The 12,551-nt window shown below is 42.0% G+C and overlaps 1 protein-coding gene across 9 annotated transcripts in view; it reads right to left on the bottom strand.

Moving 5' to 3' along the window:
* The window catches only part of UVRAG (UV radiation resistance associated), a 327,227-nt gene that overhangs the window by 225,618 nt on the left and 89,058 nt on the right, over positions 1 to 12,551 (bottom strand). The window lies entirely within an intron of this gene.

The following is a 12,551-nucleotide window of genomic DNA, read 5'->3' as shown; positions in this document are numbered from 1 at the left end:
GGGCACTATAAACAAGAATAAGGTTTCTGAGCATTTAGAGTACCAGGCTCAGTATTGTGTTTTAGGTGGTAATGGTAACATTTTAAATGTTAGTGTGTTGCATGTTAATCCACTTTCTATTCGCTTAGCCCTGGGAGACAGGCACCATCCTTAGCCCCACTTTCAAGGTGAGGAGACTGAGACACGGAGAGGATTAAGTAAAGAGCCATGCAGTCTGGCTCCGCAGCCCAGGTTCTTAAGAACCACCGCACACTTGATGATCTCTAAGACCTTTTCCAATTCTAAAATTCTAGGTCCATGTATATTTAAGGCAACTTAAGGACATTTTTAAGCCCTTCTGCTTTAGCTGTCACTTGGCAATTAACATTCTTGAAATATGCTGAGAGCCCTATTCTGAATGACATCTGACTTCCCCAGATGTGCAATCTCCACAGGCCTCTGACGAGGGCTATAATGGAAAGAAACGGCTCATTTGTATCTGGTTATCTGAGGGAGATACTGCCAAGTGCCAAAGAGCCCAGGAGAGATTTACATGTCACTCAAAACTCTTCTGAAGCCAGGCCCAGCGATTCTTTTTCAAGGAAGGGAATAGTCACTAGTCTGGTGAGTGTCTATTAAACTATTCAGGGAAACAGATAATTCCACACATCCAATGAGCAGGAGTGAGGCCAGGCAAATCAGTTGTATTTCTAGATCAGAGCTCAGCAAACTTTTTCCATAAAGAGCTAGTTAGTAAATATTTTAAGCTTTGCAGGCCTTATGTCATCTCTGTCACACATTCTTCTTCATTTTTCCTTTCAATCCCTTATGGTTTCAATATAAAAATCATTCTTAGCTCATGGGCCATACAAAAATATGTGGACTGTAGTTTGCTCATCCCTATACTAGCTCATTGGATGAGTCACTTTTCAAAACACATTACTGTACATTTTGTGAGTTTTTAACTGTGGCAGCAGTCACAAGACCGTCCTTAACTTCATTAAAACTATAAAATAATATAGAAATAAGCCAGCTGGATAGGATAACCTACTCACATAGTACTAGACACATACTTAATCATTTCAGTGCTTACTGCACACCTAATACATAGAGGGTATTAGACAACTGCTACTCACCATCCACATAACATATACAACCCAGTTAAGGATGCAAGAGAAGTAAATCATGTAAAGATGCCATAAGAAAGAGGAAATTTCAAAAGCTATGGGAGTTCTGGTGTGCTAAGGACTCCACCGAGTAGAGGCAGGAACCCCCACAAGATGGTGGTAGGACCGGGAGGAAGTAAGTCGTACTGAGAAGCTGGATGGCACAAAGGGAAGTCCCACACAGATGAACACCTTTAGCCAAACATGACGGTGGGAACACACACACTGCGTTCAGAGGTTATTAAATAGTGGTCCAAGTTGTTCATCTTCGGTGATGTGGGAATTATTGAAAACTCTGGAGAGGGAAGTAGTGGGAGATAGTGCTGAGTAAGTAGGTTGGGGGGACCAGAACACAGAAAGCCTTAAATACTGTGCTAACAGACAGCCTATGGGCAACAAAGCCTCATGAAGCGTGTCTGACTTTGTAAGGCAATCATGTGAGGTGCATTCCAGAAAAGTCACTTTGATATGACAACTATGAATTCAAGGAGGCAGAATGCCCAGGTACAGTCTACTGGCTGTTATAAAGTCTACAAATACCAGATGTAATGACAGTTCAACCTGCATCAATGGTAATGAAAAGAGAGAGGCAGCCAAACTGACGGCACTTGGTCTGCTGAAAAGAAGGAAATCAGGTCAGAGATTCAGACACATTCAGCTGACAACAAGAATTTACTCTGTAAAACCTTTAAGCAGAGGAATCAAGAAATTAAAGTCCACTTTAACAAGATTAATCAGGCAGCGGTCAGTTAGACAGAGTGGAAAACTACTGCAGAAATCCAGTCCTTGGGAGACGCCAGTGATTATGGCAACAGAGATGGAACAGTAGCCATGGATACCAGCGTTATTTCAAAGACTCAAAAGAGTCTAGTGACTAACTGAATACAGCAGATAAAAGAAAGAGCTCAATCAAAACTGACTACAAGATCTGAGGCCTGGACAAATGGAAAAATAGTAAAGATGTGGAAAACTGGAAGGGAAAGCAAGCCTAGAGAAAAATGAAGAGTTCCACTTAAAGTATAACAGCTTAGAAACACTTGTAACAGGTGTCTGTACAGAAATGGAAAGAAACCACTAGGACATAGAGAATTTTTAGTAACAAACTACACTATGGATGACAACAAAGTAGCATATTCCAAAACAATTTCTATCAGTCTCCTGCTACTGAGGTTTCACTGAATTCATCCAACAAACATTTAACTGAGTTATTACTATTTGCCAGGCAGAGCGCTAAGCACTAGGAATAAATTAGTGATCCAGACAGTCACTCTTCCTGCCTTCACACAGCTTACAGTCTAGCAGGAGAGAGAAACGAGCAAACAGGCAACCAGAATATAAAAGGACAAGGGTCAGGGACAAGAGAAATGGGATGCAAGGTGCTATGGGCGCAGCTAAGGGGGAATCCAAACTGATGACAGAAGGTATGTGACAGAGAACCTTCCAGTGTCAATGCCAACATTAGCATGACAAATTTCAACACAGGACACTGTTAAGGACAGGGTGTTTAGAAATAAGAATCAGATCTCAGCCAGGTCTTGTGAGCCATTAACTACTAAGGTCAAATGCTACTAACGTGATCTAAAAAAAAAAAAAAAAAAAAAAAAAAAGGAAAGACATCATCAGCATTGGAGAAAGATGAATCTGATTGTGATGTCAAGAATCAGGAAAGAAGTAGGTATTTTATTTTGCAATAACCATAAGTAGTGATTCAGAGAGAAAGGGATCCAGGCTGACTGACTCCCGTGGTCTGACTTGAGAAAGTGAATTTAGGTACATAACAGGAGGCTTTGTGTTGTTGTTTTTTTGTTGTTGTTGTTGTTGTTTTGACAGGCAGAGTGGACAGTGAGAGAGAGAGACAGAGAGAAAGGTCTTCCTTTGCCGTTGGTTCACCCTCCAATGGCCACCGCCGCCGGCGCACCGTGCTGATCCGAAGCCAGGAGCCAGGTACTTATCTTGGTCTCCCATGGGGTGCAGGGCCCAAGCACTTGGGCCATCCTCCACCGTACTCCCGGGCCACAGCAGAGCTGGCCTGGAAGAGGGGCAACCGGGACAGAATCCGGCGCCCCGACCGGGACTAGAACCCGGTGTGCCGGCGCTGAAAGCGGAAGATTAGCCTATTGAGCCGTGGCACTGGCCTGGTTTGTTTTTTTTTTTTTTTTTTTTTTTTTAAATTAATTTATTTGAAAGGCAAAGTTAGAGAGAGAGGGAGAGGGAGAGGTGGAGAGAGAGAGAGAGAAAGAGATCGTCCATCTGCTGATTCACTCCCCCAAATGGCTGCTATGGCCAGGGCTGGGCCAGTAGGAAGCCAGGAGCCCTATCCAGGGTCTCTTGTGTGGGTGGCAAGGATCCAAGCACTTGGGCCATCTTGCATTGCTTTCCCAGATGTATTATCAGGGAGCTGGATCAGAAGTGGTGCAACAAGGACTCCAAGCAGCGCTGATATTAGATGCCAGTATCTCAGGAAGTGGGTTAAGTCACTGGGCCACAACACCAGCCCTAACAGGTTTTTAGAGAGGGTGAAGAGAACTGGATCACGTTAGTGACGCATTTCTGAAAACATCGATACCAGTCTAGATACATGCACATTCTGACTAGAGATGCAGATCTGGGAGGAATCGGGATCACAGAATCATCCAGATACAACGTGTTAATGAAAAGAATAAAGGCCCAAGTGGAGTCCCGAGGACAACAGCTTATGGACCCAATATCAGGTTGTCCCCGGCAGAACTCAACAGTGTTATGTATTTTATCCTTAAAACTGTAAGCGAGCTTTGAATGAAATCAGGATGGGCAAGCAAAAACAAACAGGAACAAGGGCTCATCACTACTTACACACATTTGCAGCTACAGTTGGCATACTTGTTTAAAATACAGTTATTTATTTGTATAACTACTCCTAAAATAGCTACCTGATGAAGCCACAGTCAGCCTGGGTTCCCATGTGTATGTATTCAAGGAGATTAATGCACTTTTAAGTGCTAGCCAAGTTTAAACTGAGAAAAACTATGCAAGGGTCTCTGTAAAGCATCAGCAAGCCATGGACACCCTCCTTCTCTGAGCTCTGATGCAGCCCAGATGCTGAGTTGTTAAGGAGGGAAGGTGAGACCTCTTCTGTACATTCCCCCAGGGCTGGCCAAAGGTTTGAGACAATGATTTTCCTCTCCCTGAAAATAGTGAGACGCATCAGGGCCGGCCTTGTGGCATAGCAGGTAAAGCCACCACCTGCAATGCCAGCACCCATATGGGCACCGGTTCAAGTCCTGGCTGCTCTACTTCCAAACCAGCTCCCTGCGAACGTGCTTGGGAAAGCAACAGAGGGTGTTTGGGACTTTGACACCCACGTGTCAGACCTGAAGGAAGCTCCTGGCTCCTGACTTTGGCATGGCCCAGCCCCAGCCATTGCAGTCATTTGGGGAGTGAACCAGTGGATGGACCTTTCTCCTCTCTCTCTCTGCCTTTCCAATGGAGAGAGAGGTGTCTTCCATCCACTGGTTCACTCCCCAAATGGCTGCAAAGGCCAGAGTGGAGCTGATCCGAAGCCAGGAGCCTCTTCCAGGTCTCCCATATAGGTGCAGGGGCCCAAGGACTTGGGCCATCTTCCACTGCTTTACCATGCCATAGTAGAGAGCTGGATCAGAAATAGAGCAGCCGGGACTCTAAATGGCATCCATATGGGATACTGGCACTGCAAGCAGAGCCTTTACCCACTAATGCCACAGCACCGGGCCCACAAAATAAATCTTTAAAAAAAATTTTTAACAGAAGCAATCAGCAATAAGAATGTTATTAAGCAAAGTATATATATCACAAAACTAAAATTAAATCTTTTTTTTTTTAAATTCAAGTCAACAGAGATGCAGAGACTCTCACTGACACTCCATTGTACTCATGGAAAATAATCATAGCTACAGTCATACCCTCCCAAGCATGAAGTGGACTAAATATCTCCAATGCTACTTAATGATGGGAAGATTGAAAGCAATCCTATTTAAGCAGCCATCTCTTAAGAGAAAATTTTAGTTTAGAATACAGATGAGGACAATGTGATCCTAGTAAACTTCATTCATTCATGGAAAAATACTCATGGGACTGCAAGTCAATAAATCTCAACCCTAAAGGAGCATGGGCCCTAAACACAAAGAAGGCACTAATACACCAATGATTATAACGACTGCAGAAGACAGAAGTGAGAGCAGGCGACAGTAACAACATGCCGACTGGCATCACGGGAGTAGAGGACAGAGAAAGAATTCCCAGCTTTACAGAATAATTTAAACTGAAATTGACTTATTGTTCAAAAGCCCTCATTACAAATTTTAAAAAGAACAATAAAAACAGGCTTTCAAAATTTTAAACAAAACAATTTTAAGCCCTCTGAATCCCTTGGTGAGAACAAATCTAGAGCTCTGTTTCTGTTTACTTCTCAAGAATCTAAAACATCTATATGAGGAACCATACTTGGCTTTGAATTATGCAGTATTAAAATACTCAAAAGCTCAAAAGTTGTGCTAAGAAGACAAGATCCTCCAAATTCATAACAGGAAACATGGCATTTTCCCAGATTATTCTCTGGCTTCAATGAAGAGAGAGAATGGGACCACACTGTAGCAGCAGGATTTATAAATATGAATTACAGGATAAGATGATTTTCCAAACATCTGTCAAACGTTAATTTGATCCAAAAGAAAGGAAGGAGGGGGGAAAAAGACTCTGAGGGAAGCCAAATACGGTGACTAATGCATGGAACCTCTGTGGACTCTGGTGGGCTGCTGGCCTCATGGGCACTGTATGCCCACATTGCAATAACAAATACCCAAGTCTGTAGAACAAAGCACTTCATACAGTTCAAAGTGCTGGCCCGGTGGTCTCTCATTTGATTTTCACAATGCACACCTCGTGGGCATCTCTGGTTAACTGTAAAGACAGAGACCTGCTGTTTTGACAGACTCTACGAAGAAATGTCGAGGTGCCAGGTTGCACAGAGGTTAAGGGAACTAGTCTTCAAATAAGTTACACCTGGGTTTGAAACAGGGCTCTGCTGCTCACGAGCTGTGCACTGCTTCCCTCACACAGTGAGGATAGTAACTGCCCTCAGGGGGCTGTTATACAGGTAAAATAAAAACAGGTGAAGCACCTGGCACAGTGTCTGACGCAGAACAAGCACTCTGAGTGATGGCCGGCTGTGGCAGCTTGTAAAGGCTCTTTACCCACTCGGTATAACAGTTACTAGGAGATCCCAAAGTTTTATCCTGAATTTTTTTTTTAAGATTTTATTTATTTATTTGAGAGGTAGAGTCACAGACAGTGAAAAGAAGAGACAGAAAGAAAAGTCCTCTTTCCATTGGTTCACTCCCCAGATGGCTGCAACAGCCAGAGCTGCGCCGATCAGAAGCCAGGAGCCAGGAGCTTCCTCCAGGTCTCCCACGCAAGTGCAGGGACCCATGCACTTGGGCAATTCTCTACTGCTTTCCCAAGTCATAGCAGAGAGCTGGATTGGAAGAGGAGCAGCCGGGACTCAAACTGGCTGGCGCCCATATGGGATGCTGGCGACGAAGGCGGAGGATTAACCTACTGTGCCCCAGTGCTGGTCCTATCCTGAATTTTAAACTGGGCTCAGGCACTGAGCTGTTGCATAACAAAAACAAGCAGCCATTATAAACAGTGCCTGAGGATTTGTTCCATCTTTGTTTCTTCTGTTGTGGAATAATGGAATGGAGGGGTCAGAAAACAGAATCAAATACGTTTAGGAAGAAGTCATTTTTACGATTTTTCCAACTTTTCCTTAATGATGATGTACTGAAACACCTGGACAGAAATCACACCATCAGCAGCTCTCTGTTAAAATACAGGCTCTGCTTGGGACACCCAATCCCTACTTCTGAGAGTTCTGCTTACAGACTGAGTGGGATGAGATCTGGAAACTAGTGCATATCCATGAGTATGACTAGCAAGAGGAAATGGATGTCTTTTTAATTTGTCAGTTCTATACACTTAACTAATACAAATCTGTTAACTTTTCTAGGTTTCATCATCTCAGCCTACTTGAGTGGTTATGAATTAAAGAAGAGATCTCAAACAGCATTTAATCACAGTTAGTGAAATCAAATGGTAGAAGAAATCTTAAACACACACACACACACATACACAAATTAAATGATGAGGGACACACATTTGGCACAGGAGTTAAGATGCCCCTTGGGAAGCCCACATCCCATATCAGAGTGCCAGGTTTGAGGACTGGCTCTGCATCTGACTGTAGTTACCAGCTAATGCACACCCTGGCAGGCAGCAGGTGATGGCTCAAGTACTTAGGTCCCTTCCACCCACATGGGAGACCCAGACAGAGTTTCAGGTTCCTGGCTTCGTTATGGACCAGGCCGGGCTGTTATGGGCATTTCAGTGGATGGAAGATCTAAGACTGTCTTTCAAAGAGCATGAAAATAAGTAATAACTTTAGAAAAGAAATGAAATGAGGAAAAGCACCTAGCTATTACCTTTTAATAAGTAACATGGTATAATCAAGAAAGTGTGTATCTAGAAAGAGAAACATATTCTGATTCTGGTTATGCTTCTAACTCACCCTGACATATTAGTCATTTACCTGACAATTACAATATTCACCTATTGCAATTACAATACCTATATACAAATACATATATACAATTACAATATATACCTAATATTAGATGCCTGCTACTGAACCTAGCTTCAGAGACAGAAATTTAAGATACAGTGTGGAGGGGGCCGGTGCCATGGCTCACTTGGCTAATCCTCTGCTTGTGGTGCCAGCATCCCATATGGGCGCCGGGTTCTAGTCCCGGTTGCTCCTCTTCCAGTCCAGCTCTCTGCTATGGCCCAGGAGGGCAGTGGAGGATGGCCCAAGTGTTTGGGCCCCTGCACCAGCATGGGAGACCAGAAAAAAGCACCTGGTTCCTGGCTTCAGATTGGCGCAGCGCTGGCCGTAGCAGCCATTTGGGGAGTGAACCAACGGAAAAAAGACCTTTCTCTCTGTCTCTATCTCTGTCTATAACTCTACCTGTCAAATCAAAAAAAAAAAAAAAAAAATACAGTGTGGAATCTCTAGAGAAGAAGACAGATATACCATCCAAAAATGTATAATAAACTGGCACGCCTGTAAGAAAAGTATATCCAAAAGGCTTTAGGAGAAAGAGAAAGGAGCAATTTACAATACAGAAATGACTAAGTCACTTTACCACTCTGTGATTGAATTTAATTATAGGGCAAATAATGACAACAGCTGCCCCTCATTCCTCCAGGGTTGTTGTAAGGATGGAGTGAAAATGATTTATAGGTAAATCCACAAACATTAAAGATCTGTGAAAGCATATAGTAAATCATATTGGGGGAGGGGAGAGTAAGCAGCTGCCTGAAGTGCTGGCATTCCACAAGGGCGCCAGTGCTCAGCTTCCAACCCTGCTCCCTGTTAATGTGCCTGGGAAAGCAGTAGATGATGGCAGCAATACTTGGGCCTCTGCCACCCACGTGAGAGACCTGGATAAAGTTCCTGGCTCCTGGCTTCAGCCTGGCCCAGCCTTGGCCATTGTGGCCATTTGGGGGATGAATCACCAGGTAGATAATCTCTCTCTCTCTCTCTTCCCTTCTGTCTCTCTCTTTTCTCTTTTCCTCTCTCTCTATAATTCTGCCTTTCAAATACATAAATCTTTTTAAAAAAAATTTATGTGTGTGTACATGTGTATATTATCAACTACAGTGTGGAATTAACTTGCCATGTCAAATTCAATAGGTCATAATGCTCCCTGACTTACTGCCTTGATCTATGAAACAAGAGTATTAGCAAGATAATTCTAACATTCCCAGCAGTGTAAATAGCTACTGAGGATTTCCTTTCAAGATGAGGAACCTAAAACTAAGAGAAGTTAGGTGATTTGCTCAAGAAATACAGATAACACCAAAACAAATCTGGATTTGACTTCAGGTTTTCTACTTTTTCAAAGTACCATGCCTTGAAAAATATAAAATAGGAAATTTTCATGTGTAAAGTCTCTCAAAACAGATCCTGAAACTTGCTGTTGTTGTCCCTAAAGCTTCAATCTCAGTTTGACTTACTTACTTAGGCTGATCAAGTTATATGGATAATTTTGTGAAATTCACCACAAAATACTATTTCAATTGCCTCAGAGTTTTCTTCTCTCAAAAAGACTTGATCCTTTGACTTGCAGTCTATCTCCAAGCTGTTTTTTCCAGTAAAATGAGAAAGCATTGCCATCTACTGGACTCTGAAGATACTGCTGCTTTAGTTTTTAGTCTGAGAAAAGAATTCCTAATAATCTAAATGGTTTTTGCACTTTGTCAATTGTACAACAGATAGAATTATTGTGCAAGGATTAGTTATCTAAAAAAATGTCAAAAGTTGAAGGTGGAAGATAAAGTTGGGTGGGGAACATATCAGCTCCTCAAGATTTTTATCCCCAAATTTCTATGAGAGTCCTAAACACAACAAGCATTCTCCTGCATTCATTAACAAAATTTGATGAGCACCTATTACATGCCCAGTACCTTGCTAGGGTTACAATGTGATATAACAGTAAGCATTTTAGGATTTGGAGCCTAGTGAATAATAGTTTCCCCATTTCTTATTGAACTTGATCACTTGTGAGGTTTGTAATATATACTTTCACATTTAATCCTCAAGACAATTTAGGATGAGACAGGAATTGTTATCTTCACTTATAGATGAGGAAATAAACTCAGAGATTATTCCATTTGCTCAAGATCTCATGGGTAAGCAGCAGAAGTGCAGGAATTCAACCCACTACAATCTGACTCCAAAATCCATATTCTCAATCACTAGAAGTGTTCATCCCCGCAATGTAGCTGTTAGCAGTGCCCCAAAATGAACAGTGAGTGTCAAAAGGAAATTTAGACAAAGACCAACTTTCATGTATATATTAAAGACACAATCTGAACTGGGACCGAAAAGTTTCCAGCTTATTGGGTAAACAGCAAGTCCAACAGCCTTTCATTCCCCACCCTCCCCCAACTGCCATCCCAACAGTTAAACTCACCTACAAACCTCTCTCTAAGCCCCAACTTATTCACCAACCTCCACTCAGCCCAACTTCTCCACAGTTTCCAAACACTAAAACCTTTCCCCGGGGTACTCTTCAAATTGCTGAATGTCCTGCTGTAATTTACTTGTATTATCTGCAAGACCCAAACAACTGACAGCAAACCAATTTTTCAGAGTGGATATTTATTGAGCCCATGACCCACATCAAAGTACCTGACCTCACACCCAGCTCCAGCTCATGATTCCAGCTTCCTGCTAATGCAGACCCAGTGAGGCAATGGTGATGGCTCAAGTAATCGGTTAATTGGGTAAACTGGGTACCTAGATTGTGTTCCCAGCTCCCAACATCAGTCCAGGCTAGCCCTGGGCATTGCAAGATTTGGGGAGTGAACCAATGAATAGGAGCGATCCCATCTCCCTGCCCTATCTCTCAAATAAATAAATAAAACAATTAACAAAAAATTTTTTCAAACTAAACCCATCTGTAAACTGGAGGACTTCTGGTATACATGCTATATTATCTACAGCAAAATATTTGAGTGATCTGTGTCTTACACTCTTTCGCATCTCACAGTGCCTAGTTTATAACAGGCACACAGCAACAGCAGGTGCATGGAATTTATTGACAGAAAAAAAATCATGAAATCATTTTTCAACTGGTGATATCTTCATCATCACTTGTTCAATCACCACTTTGCACTGCAGTTAAATACTTCAGAGTGTCACATTTGTATGCCAAATAAAATTTTACTGCATAAAATTAACAAGACTATATCACTCTTTAATAATGCCAACCAGAGATTACAGAACAAAGGACTAAATGCATTAAATAGTTTCCAAGCACACTCCTAAAAATGAGAATAAATTACTTACTCATTGTAGTTCATGAGTATAGTTAAAAGGTTTTCTAGGTTCCTAAAAGCTCAATAGAAATGAATAAAGCCTTAGAGAGAAGCAGATAAACAACAAAGAGAAAGTTCTCAGGGAAAGAAGAAGTAGTTGAAGCTTTTAGACCTATTGTGGCCAAAGACATTTGAAGAGAATGTGGACAAAGGGAGGATTAACATGAACATGCTCATTCCCCGCAAGGACAAGCTTCTGGGCACAGCTAATGAAAAGAACAAGACTGCCAAGGAACTGGTAAATATAAATTTTAGTCACTACTTTAAAAGTTGCTTTAACACATGCTTCACTACTGCCTCAAACGTATAACTTTTCCTCTTCTGTAGAAAGCACATGTTTGTAAATTTCAATCTTGTCAAAGTCTCATTGCTTTAATATGTTTAAATTGCTTATGAAACATTGCAAACATATGGATGATATCCATTTAATTACTGTAATTACAACTATCTTTAGACTCGTTGTTATGCCCATACTATATACTTCTGTTTCCTTTTCTGTCTCTTACCAAGTTGACAAACCTTTATAATCCTTTTCCCCTTGTTAATCAGAAATCTATATTCTCCGTTTCTAGTCTCAACTATCTCCAGCCTCCCAAACAAACCAGCACCCTCAGTGAGTGTTAACCCTGAACATACCCATGCCCACCCTGTTACTACTGTCCAGGGCAGTGCTTCTCTGCCCTCTGTGGGGAAGGACTAATTGTTTGGGTCTTTTTCCTTCAATCCATTGTGAACGGATAATTTGGTAAAATAGAATAAAATGTCATAATAATGCTAAACAGTTAAAAAAGTGTCAAAATTTTTATTCTTACTTTAGCACATGGCTCACCACAGAATGATGACAGCTCTTACACTAGCACTGGTCCACAGAACACACCTTGAATAACAATCATCTATTTAGTCTGCTTTACCTTAATACACACGTGCACGCACACACACACACACACACACACACAGTTACCAAATACTGATTTTTGTTTGTTAGCTTACAGTCAGTAGTTAAAACAATTCATTGATTTTTTTAAAAAAATTTGTTTATTTATTTGAAAGAATTACAGAAAGAGAGGGAGAGACAGAGAGAGCTATCTTCAACCCGCTGATTCACTCCCCAGATGTCCACAACAGCCAGGAGTGGACCGAGCTGAAGCCAGGAGCCAGGAGCTTTCTCCAGGTCTCCCATGTGGGTAACAAGGGCCCATGCACCTGGGTCATTTCCCAGGCCATTTTAGCAGGGAGCTGGATGAAAAGTGGAGAAGCTGGGACTCAAACTGGCACCCATATAGGATGGCAGCGTCACAGGCGGCAGCTTTACCCGCCGCTCCACATCAGTTCCCTGCTGTTTCAACCATGTTTATACCCCTTGCTGTTGTCTACCACCCTACATCCCTTGAGGATAACTTCTCTTTACATCATTCAATATGGGTTAAAGACTAGGGCTGGGAACCGTTCAGT

This window comes from Oryctolagus cuniculus, chromosome 1 (genome assembly GCF_051225735.1).
Source record: "Oryctolagus cuniculus isolate XC-2025 breed Fujian yellow rabbit chromosome 1, ASM5122573v1, whole genome shotgun sequence".
In the NCBI taxonomy this organism is placed as follows: Eukaryota; Metazoa; Chordata; class Mammalia; order Lagomorpha; family Leporidae; genus Oryctolagus; species Oryctolagus cuniculus.
The sequence above is the reverse complement of the archived record's forward strand: the minus strand, read 5'-3'. Positions and strand labels throughout refer to the sequence as shown.